Source organism: Oncorhynchus gorbuscha, unplaced genomic scaffold (genome assembly GCF_021184085.1).
Source record: "Oncorhynchus gorbuscha isolate QuinsamMale2020 ecotype Even-year unplaced genomic scaffold, OgorEven_v1.0 Un_scaffold_5694, whole genome shotgun sequence".
In the NCBI taxonomy this organism is placed as follows: Eukaryota; Metazoa; Chordata; class Actinopteri; order Salmoniformes; family Salmonidae; genus Oncorhynchus; species Oncorhynchus gorbuscha.
In genome coordinates this window covers 12,926-23,078 of record NW_025749441.1, presented here as the reverse complement: position 1 = coordinate 23,078, position 10,153 = coordinate 12,926, and the positions used below count along the sequence as shown (strand labels likewise).

General features: G+C 48.8%; 1 long non-coding RNA gene across 1 annotated transcript; it reads left to right on the top strand.

Annotated features, from left to right (window-relative positions):
- The first annotated feature begins 1,271 nt into the window (after nucleotides 1-1,271).
- LOC124029164 lies at nucleotides 1,272-8,320 on the top strand. The gene is made up of 4 exons (XR_006837736.1): nucleotides 1,272-1,375; nucleotides 5,530-5,578; nucleotides 5,677-5,762; nucleotides 8,114-8,320. It is a non-coding gene; the product is annotated as an uncharacterized LOC124029164 (long non-coding RNA).
- Nucleotides 8,321-10,153: the final 1,833 nt, after the last annotated feature.

Sequence of the window (10,153 nt, the reverse complement as noted above, 5' to 3'; positions counted from 1 at the left end):
TGCCATACATTTGAAATAGATGGGCGTCTCGTGTGCCATACATTTGAAATAGATGGGCGTCTCGTGTGCCATACATTTGAAATAGATGGGCGTCTCGTGTGCCATACATTTGAAATGTATGGGTGTCTCGTGTGCCATACATTTGAAATGTATGGGTGTCTCGTGTGCCATACATTTGAAATGTATGGGTGTCTCGTGTGCCATACATTTGAAATGTATGGGTGTCTCGTGTGCCATACATTCGAAATAGATGGGTGTCTCGTGTGCCATACATTTGAAATAGATGGGCGTCTCGTGTGCCATACATTTGAAATAGATGGGCGTCTCGTGTGCCATACATTTGAAATAGATTGGCGTCTCGTGTGCCATACATTTGAAATAGATGGGCGTCTCGTGTGCCATACATTTGAAATAGATGGGCGTCTCGTGTGCCATACATTTGAAATAGATGGGCGTCTCGTGTGCCATACATTTGAAATGTATGGGTGTCTCGTGTGCCATACATTTGAAATGTATGGGTGTCTCGTGTGCCATACATTTGAAATGTATGGGTGTCTCGTGTGCCATACATTTGAAATGTATGGGTGTCTCGTGTGCCATACATTCGAAATAGATGGGTGTCTCGTGTGCCATACATTTGAAATAGATGGGTGTCTCGTGTGCCATACATTTGAAATAGATGGGTGTCTCGTGTGCCATACATTTGAAATAGATGGGCGTCTCGTGTGCCATACATTCGAAATGTATGGGCGTCTCGTGTGCCATACATTTGAAATAGATGGGCGTCTCGTGTGCCATACATTTGAAATAGATGGGCGTCTCGTGTGCCATACATTTGAAATATATTTGCCACTGCTCGACTAAATGAATCTTGGTCGACCCAACAGCCCTTTCGACCCGAACAATCGATCAGTCGTCTAAATGGGATCAGCCCTACATCCTTATTTCATCAGCACTATAAAGTACAAGCATATTAAAGTACAAGCATATTCTATTGTAGAGAACAATCTAATGATTTAATTGTATGTCATTCATAATGGTATAGGCTAAAGAAAATAACAAGGTTGAGGCATTAATTTACTAGCACCTTCTTAAAATGGCCCGTATTTCACTACTTTCTAGATTCTAGAGTAGTGAATTAACGTCCTATAAGGTGTAACAAAATGTTTTATAAAAAAACTCTTGTTGTTGACATTTTTAGAATTAGGTTAGAAATGACTTGATGTTAGTTGGTTAAAGAGCTATTTGTGATGTACATTTTCTCCCTGTTTTCTCTCCAGCCACATCTCCCATCTCCTACTATGAGTTTGTCATAGACCCCACCTCCTTCTCCCGCTCTGTGGAGAACATCTTCCACACCTCCTTCCTGGTCAGGGTGAGTGGTTTATCCTGCAGGCATTACATTCAGGTCAGGGCGAAGAGGGGTTTATTCTGGTCAGGGCGAAGAGGGGTTTATTCTGGTCAGGGCGAAGAGGGGTTTATTCTGGTCAGGGCGAAGAGGGGTTTATTCTGGTCAGGGCGAAGAGGGGTTTATTCTGGTCAGGGCGAAGAGGGGTTTATTCTGGTCAGGGCGAAGAGGGGTTTATTCTGGTCAGGGCGAAGAGGGGTTTATTCTGGTCAGGCGAAGAGGGTTTATTCTGGTCAGGGCGAAGAGGGGTTTATTCTGGTCAGGGCGAAGGGGCGATTCTGGTCAGGGCGAAGGGGTTTATTCTGGTCAGGGCGAAGAGGGGTTTATTCTGGTCAGGGCGAAGAGGGGTTTATTCTGGTCAGGGCGAAGAGGGGTTTATTCTGGTCAGGGCGAAGAGGGGTTTATTCTGGTCAGGGCGAAGAGGGGTTTATTCTGGTCAGGGCGAAGAGGGGTTTATTCTGGTCAGGGCGAGGAGGGGTTTATTCTGGTCAGGGCGAGGAGGGGTTTATTCTGGTCAGGGCGAGGAGGGGCTTATTCTGGTCAGGGCGAGGAGGGGTTTATTCTGGTCAGGGCGAGGAGGGGTTTATTCTGGTCAGGCGAGGAGGGTTTATTCTGGTCAGGCGAGGAGGGGTTTATTCTGGTCAGGGCGGAGGGGTTTATTCTGGTCAGGGCGAGGAGGGGTTTATTCTGGTCAGGGCGAGGAGGGGTTTATTCTGGTCAGGGCGAGGAGGGGTTTATTCTGGTCAGGGCGAGGAGGGTTTATTCTGGTCAGGGCGAGGAGGGTTTATTCTGGTCAGGGCGAGGAGGGGTTTATTCTGGTCAGGGCGAGGAGGGGTTTATTCTGGTCAGGGCGAGGAGGGGTTTATTCTGGTCAGGCGAGGAGGGGTTTATTCTGGTCAGGCGAGGAGGGTTTATTCTGGTCAGGCGAGGAGGGGTTTATTCTGGTCAGGGCGAGGAGGGTTTATTCTGGTCAGGGCGAGGAGGGGTTTATTCTGGTCAGGGCGAGGAGGGTTTATTCTGGTCAGGGCGAGGAGGGGCTTATTCTGGTCAGGGCGAGGAGGGGTTTATTCTGGTCAGGGCGAGGAGGGGTTTATTCTGGTCAGGGCGAGGAGGGGTTTATTCTGGTCAGGGCGAGGAGGGGTTTATTCTGGTCAGGGCGAGGAGGGTTTATTCTGGTCAGGGCGAGGAGGGGTTTATTCTGGTCAGGGCGAGGAGGGTTTATTCTGGTCAGGGCGAGAGGGGTTTATTCTGGTCAGGCGAGGAGGGGTTTATTCTGGTCAGGGCGAGGAGGGGTTATTCTGGTCAGGCGAGGAGGGGTTTATTCTGGTCAGGGCGAGGAGGGGTTTATTCTGGTCAGGGCGAGGAGGGGTTTATTCTGGTCAGGGCGAGGAGGGTTTATTCTGGTCAGGCGAGGAGGGTTTATTCTGGTCAGGGCGAGGAGGGGTTTATTCTGGTCAGGGCGAGGAGGGGTTTATTCTGGTCAGGCGAGGAGGGGTTTATTCTGGTCAGGGCGAGGAGGGGTTTATTCTGGTCAGGGCGAGGAGGGGTTTATTCTGGTCAGGGCGAGGAGGGGTTTGGTCATTCTGGTCAGGGCGAGGAGGGGTTTATTCTGGTCAGGGCGAGGAGGGGGTTTATTCTGGTCAGGGCGAGGAGGGGTTTATTCTGGTCAGGGCGAGGAGGGGTTTATTCTGGTCAGGGCGAGGAGGGGGTTTATTCTGGTCAGGGCGAGGAGGGGTTTATTCTGGTCAGGGCGAGGAGGGTTTATTCTGGTCAGGGCGAGGAGGGTTTATTCTGGTCAGGGCGAGGAGGGGTTTATTCTGGTCAGGGCGAGGAGGGGTTTATTCTGGTCAGGCGAGGAGGGGTTTATTCTGGTCAGGGCGAGGAGGGGTTTATTCTGGTCAGGCGAGGAGGGGTTTATTCTGGTCAGGCGAGGAGGGGTTTATTCTGGTCAGGGCGAGGAGGGGTTTATTCTGGTCAGGGCGAGGAGGGGTTTATTCTGGTCAGGGCGAGGAGGGGTTTATTCTGGTCAGGGCGAGGAGGGGTTTATTCTGGTCAGGGCGAGGAGGGGTTTATTCTGGTCAGGGCGAGGAGGGTTTATTCTGGTCAGGGCGAGGAGGGGTTTATTCTGGTCAGGGCGAGGGAGGGGTTTATTCTGGTCAGGGCGAGGAGGGGTTTATTCTGGTCAGGGCGAGGGAGGGGTTTATTCTGGTCAGGCGAGGAGGGGTTTATTCTGGTCAGGGCGAGGAGGGGTTTATTCTGGTCAGGGCGAGGAGGGGTTTATTCTGGTCAGGGCGAGGAGGGGTTTATTCTGGTCAGGCGAGGAGGGGTTTATTCTGGTCAGGGCGAGGAGGGGTTTATTCTGGTCAGGGGGTTTATTCGGTCAGGAGGGGTTTATTCTGGTCAGGGGCGAGGAGGGGTTTATTCTGGTCAGGGCGAGGGAGGGGTTTATTCTGGTCAGGGCGAGGAGGGGTTTATTCTGGTCAGGGCGAGGAGGGGTTTATTCTGGTCAGGGCGAGGAGGGGTTTATTCTGGTCAGGGCGAGGAGGGGTTTATTCTGGTCAGGGCGAGGAGGGTTTATTCTGGTCAGGGCGAGGAGGGGTTTATTCTGGTCAGGCGAGGAGGGGTTTATTCTGGTCAGGGCGAGGAGGGGTTTATTCTGGTCAGGCGAGGAGGGGTTTATTCTGGTCAGGCGAGGAGGGGTTTATTCTGGTCAGGCGAGGAGGGGTTTATTCTGGTCAGGGCGAGGAGGGGTTTATTCTGGTCAGGGCGAGGAGGGGTTTATTCTGGTCAGGGCGAGGAGGGGTTTATTCTGGTCAGGGCGAGGAGGGGGCTTATTCTGGTCAGGGCGAGGAGGGGTTTATTCTGGTCAGGCGAGGAGGGGTTTATTCTGGTCAGGGCGAGGAGGGTTTATTCTGGTCAGGGCGAGGAGGGTTTATTCTGGTCAGGGCGAGGAGGGGTTTATTCTGGTCAGGGCGAGGAGGGGTTTATTCTGGTCAGGCGAGGAGGGTTTATTCTGGTCAGGGCGAGGAGGGGTTTATTCTGGTCAGGGCGAGGAGGGGTTTATTCTGGTCAGGGCGAGGAGGGGTTTATTCTGGTCAGGGCGAGGAGGGGTTTATTCTGGTCAGGGCGAGGAGGGGTTTATTCTGGTCAGGGCGAGGAGGGGTTTATTCTGGTCAGGGCGAGGAGGGGTTTATTCTGGTCAGGGCGAGGAGGGTTTATTCTGGTCAGGCGAGGAGGGGTTTATTCTGGTCAGGCGAGGAGGGGTTTATTCTGGTCAGGGCGAGGAGGGGTTTATTCTGGTCAGGGCGAGGAGGGGTTTATTCTGGTCAGGGCGAGGAGGGGTTTATTCTGGTCAGGGCGAGGAGGGGTTTATTCTGGTCAGGCGAGGAGGGGAGGGTTTATTCTGGTCAGGGCGAGGAGGGGTTTATTCTGGTCAGGGCGAGGAGGGTTTATTCTGGTCAGGGGCGAGGAGGGGTTTATTCTGGTCAGGGCGAGGAGGGGTTTATTCTGGTCAGGGCGAGGAGGGGTTTATCCTGGTCAGGGCGAGGAGGGGTTTATCCTGGTCAGGGCGAGGAGGGGTTTATCCTGGTCAGGGCGAGGAGGGGTTTATTCAGAAGTGTGTTTGGACTAGTCCCTGGATAGGAGGAAGTGTGTATGGACTAGTCCCTGGATAGGAGGAAGTGTGTATGGACTAGTCCCTGGATAGGAGGAAGTGTGTATGGACTAGTCCCTGGATAGGAGGAAGTGTGTATGGACTAGTCCCTGGATAGGAGGAAGTGTGTATGGACTAGTCCCTGGATAGGAGGAAGTGTGTATGGACTAGTCCCTGGATAGGAGGAAGTGTGTATGGACTAGTCCCTGGATAGGAGGAAGTGTGTATGGACTAGTCCCTGGATAGGAGGAAGTGTGTATGGACTAGTCCCTGGATAGGAGGAAGTGTGTATGGACTAGTCCCTGGATAGGAGGAAGTGTGTATGGACTAGTCCCTGGATAGGAGGAAGTGTCAGCTAGATGTTATTGTTAGACAGCAGGAATCCACTTCAAGACACTGCTGTCTCCAACACTTCTCTTATTGATGTGTCTCATGGATAGTTGGTGACGACGTTGTTTGTGTTTCTCAGGATGGTTTGGCGAAAATGTACCTGGATAATCACAAACTTCCTTGTATCGGTAAGAGAGAATCCCCCATTGTGACAAAATGACTTTTCTTGTTAAGCTGTTTTGGGGTAATCGTTAAGCCATCATTACCTTGTCTTCATCTCTGACAGCCCCTGTGGAGGAAGGGGAGGTGGAGGCTGGAGGAGCGTCTAACAGGCAGCAGTGTGTCATCTCTATCAGCCCCAAGAGCTGGAAGGTAACACACACTGGGACAGGGACACACACACTGGGACAGGGACGCACGCACTGGGACAGGGACGCACGCACTGGGACAGGGACGCACGCACTGGGACAGGGACGCACGCACTGGGACAGGGACGCACGCACTGGGACAGGGACGCACGCACTGGGACAGGGACGCACGCACTGGGGACAGGGACGCACGCACTGGGACAGGACGCACGCACTGGGACAGGGACGCACGCACTGGGACAGGGACGCACGCACTGGGACAGGGACGCACGCACTGGGACAGGGACGCACGCACTGGGACAGGGACGCACGCACTGGGACAGGGACGCACGCACTGGGACAGGGACGCACGCACTGGGACAGGGACGCACGCACTGGGACAGGGACGCACGCACTGGGACAGGGACGCACGCACTGGGACAGGGACGCACGCACTGGGACAGGGACGCACGCACTGGGACAGGACGCACGCACTGGGACAGGACGCACGCACTGGGACAGGGACGCACGCACTGGGACAGGGACGCACGCACTGGGACAGGGACGCACGCACTGGGACAGGGACGCACGCACTGGGACAGGACGCACGCACTGGGACAGGGACGCACGCACTGGGACAGGGACGCACGCACTGGGACAGGGACGCACGCACTGGGACAGGACGCACGCACTGGGACAGGGACGCACGCACTGGGACAGGGACGCACGCACTGGGACAGGGACGCACGCACTGGGACAGGGACGCACGCACTGGGACAGGGACGCACGCACTGGGACAGGGACGCACGCACTGGGACAGGGACGCACGCACTGGGACAGGGACGCACGCACTGGGACAGGGACGCACGCACGCACTGGGACAGGGCGGCACACACGCACTGGGACAGGGCGGCACACACGCACTGGGACAGGGCGGCACACACGCACTGGGACAGGGCGGCACACACGCACTGGGACAGGGCGGCACACACGCACTGGGACAGGGCGGCGCACGGGGACAGGGCGGCGCACGGGGACAGGGCGGCGCACATTGATTTTTAGCATAGTTTCTAGTAATTCTATCCGTATATAATTTAGTCTATAACAGTAGAGTAGCACCCCGTATTATCAGCGTATTCAACAGCGGATCAGAAATATATTACCTTCAACAGTTACTAATATATTATTATTAACAGTGTCACCCTGTATTATCAGCATATTCGACAGCGGTTCAGAAATATATTACCTTCAACAGTTACTAATATATTATTATTAACAGTGTTATCTTGTGATCAAAGACGTCAATGTTTTGGGATTATTGGTGTCGTAAAAACAATTAGCATGTTAGCACATTTCAGTGGACTTTCTAACAACGATCAGCTTTTTGCTGTTTAGCCCCCCCAAAAATTACATCCCCTATTATTGGTATTATTGGCCACCTTACTATTTTGTTAATTAAATGAATATATCTTTAAATTTTATTGTTCAGAAAAAGCCCGTTGCCCCATGCCCGTTGCCCCATGCCCGTTGCCCCATGCCCGTTGCCCCATGCCCGTTGCCCCATGCCCGTTGCCCCATGCCCGTTGCCCCATGCCCGTTGCCCCATGCCCGTTGCCCCATGCCCGTTGCCCCATGCCCGTTGCCCCATCCTGTAGACTCTTAAAAATGTTTCTTCACCGAAATATTCTTCAGTGTTGTAACCAAATAATGTTTCATTATTTTTGTTTTACAGATTAATCTTATGTTTTGAGAAAGTAGATAACAGTTTAATAACTAACATATAAATTGAGTATGAATAATTTAGGTTAAAAGTTGGATATTAAATGATGTGGGCTCTGTCGCGTAGTCGAATTTTACAATATACATCGTGTCCCACAAAATATGTGTGTGTATATATATATATATATATATAAACTTTTCTGAAAAATCTGAAAACCTAATTTAACTTATATAAACTGCAATGATCGGTGGTCAGCTAGCTAGAAGGGTATCTTGAGTTGCAAAAGGCACCTTTATTTACCAACCTATTTCAATGTTGAGCTCGAGGTCATTTAATCCTCCAACCACTAGAGGGTGTCTGAAGTTGGTGGGAAAATTAACTAGAGTTGTTTGTTGTCGTTGTTGATGATGATGTTATATCACAAGATGATCAACTGTTTTCTTCTGAAGGAGTTCGATGATGATGTTATATCACAGGATGATCAACTGTTTTCTTCTGAAGGAGTTCGATGATGTTATATCACAAGATGATCAACTGTTTTCTTCTGAAGGAGTTGGATGATGATGTTATATCACAAGATGATCAACTGTTTTCTTCTGAAGGAGTTGGATGATGTTGTTTTCTTCTGTTCTCTCTCTCTCTCTCTCTCTCTCTAGGAGTTAATTGAGGCCTTTGATATCACCGAGCCACTGATCCATGCTCCCAGCACACAGAACACAGAATGATGCTGATATAACAGCTATTTCCTTTTTAAAACATTAGAGAATTTTATCGACTTTAACTTTAGCTATAAATATTAGTTTTCTATTCATAGGTCTTGTTCGCGGTTTTTTGTATTGTTTGATTAAAGAGAGTGAACCCAAGACGGTGATTGTGTGGTCCTTCTGTAGCTCAGTTGGTAGAGCATGGCGCTTGTAACGCCAGGGTAGTGGGTTCGATCCCCGGGTCCACCCATACGTAAATAATGGGTTTATAGGGGACGTTTCAGTTTCACACATGACTGTAAGTCGCTTTGGATAAAAGCGTCTGCTAAATGGCATATATTACTTCAAGGAAGAAAATGAGGGTGATCTACACATCCTAAACATATATTTTGCTGAGCTAACACATCACAATCAGATCAAGGAATGAGAGATTATTCCTGTTCGCAAGGCCTTCTTTTCCTGGTACCCAGATATACAACGTTTTTGCTTTGCAGAAGTCTTCAAGCCTATAGTTCCCCACAATGCTTTTGGCCAAAGGTGCTTTTCAGCTACCAGCTGCGTTTGATAGTGATTTTAATGCTGCATTCCTATGTTGTGTGTGTTTAGGTGGAAATCATTCATCTGCAACTGCAGGTAAATAATGGGTTTATAGGGGACGTTTCAGTTTCAAAATGTAAATAATGGGTTTAAAGGGGACGTTTCAGTTTCATCATGTAAATAATGGGTTTATAGGGGACGTTTCAGTTTCATCAGGTAAATAATGGGTTAAAAGGGGACGTTTCAGTTTCATCAGGTAAATAATGGGTTTAAAGGGGACATTTCAGTTTCATCAGGTAAATAATGGGTTAAAAGGGGACGTTTTAGTTTCATCATGTAAATAATGGGTTTATAAAGGGGACGTTTCATCATGTAAATAATGGGTTTATAAAGGGGACGTTTCATCATGTAAATAATGGGTTAAAAGGGGACGTTTTTAGTTTCATCATGTAAATAATGGGTTTAGAGGGGATGTTTCAGTTTCATAATGTGTTACTACTTAGTCACAGCATCAGAACTTTTCATTTTAAAAGCCATAACATTCCTACAGTGTGTCAAGATGTAACTGTAGGTAAATAATGGGTTTATAGGGGACGTTTCATCAAATGACTTAAATGTAAATGTAATGTAAATAATGGGTTTATAGGGGACGTTTCATCAAATGACTTAAATGTAAATGTAAATAATGGGTTTATAGGGGACGTTTCATCAAATGACTTAAATGTAAATGTAATGTAAATAATGGGTTTATAGGGGACGTTTCATCATGTAAATAATGGGTTTAAAGGGGACGTTTCATCATGTAAATAATGGGTTTATAGGGGACGTTTCATGTAAATAATGGGTTTATAGGGATGTTTCATCATGTAAATAATGGGTTTATAGGGGACGTTTCAGTTTCATCATGTAAATAATGGGTTTATAGGGGACGTTTCAGTTTCATCATGTAAATAATGGGTTTAAAGGGGACGTTTCATCATGTAAATAATGGGTTTAAAGGGGACGTTTCATCATGTAAATAATGGGTTTAAAGGGGACGTTTCATCATGTAAATAATGGGTTTATAGGGGACGTTTCATCATGTAAATAATGGGTTTATAGGGGACGTTTCATCAGGTAAATAATGGGTTTATAGGGGACGTTTCATCAGGTAAATAATGGGTTTATAGGGGACGTTTCATCAGGTAAATAATGGGTTTATAGGGGACGTTTCATCATGTAAATAATGGGTTTATAGGGGACGTTTCATCAGGTAAATAATGGGTTTATAGGGGACGTTTCATCATGTAAATAATGGGTTTATAGGGGACGTTTCATCATGTAAATAATGGGTTTATAGGGGACGTTTCATCAGGTAAATAATGGGTTTATAGGGGACGTTTCATCATGTAAATAATGGGTTTATAGGGGACGTTTCATCATGTAAATAATGGGTTTATAGGGGACGTTTCATCA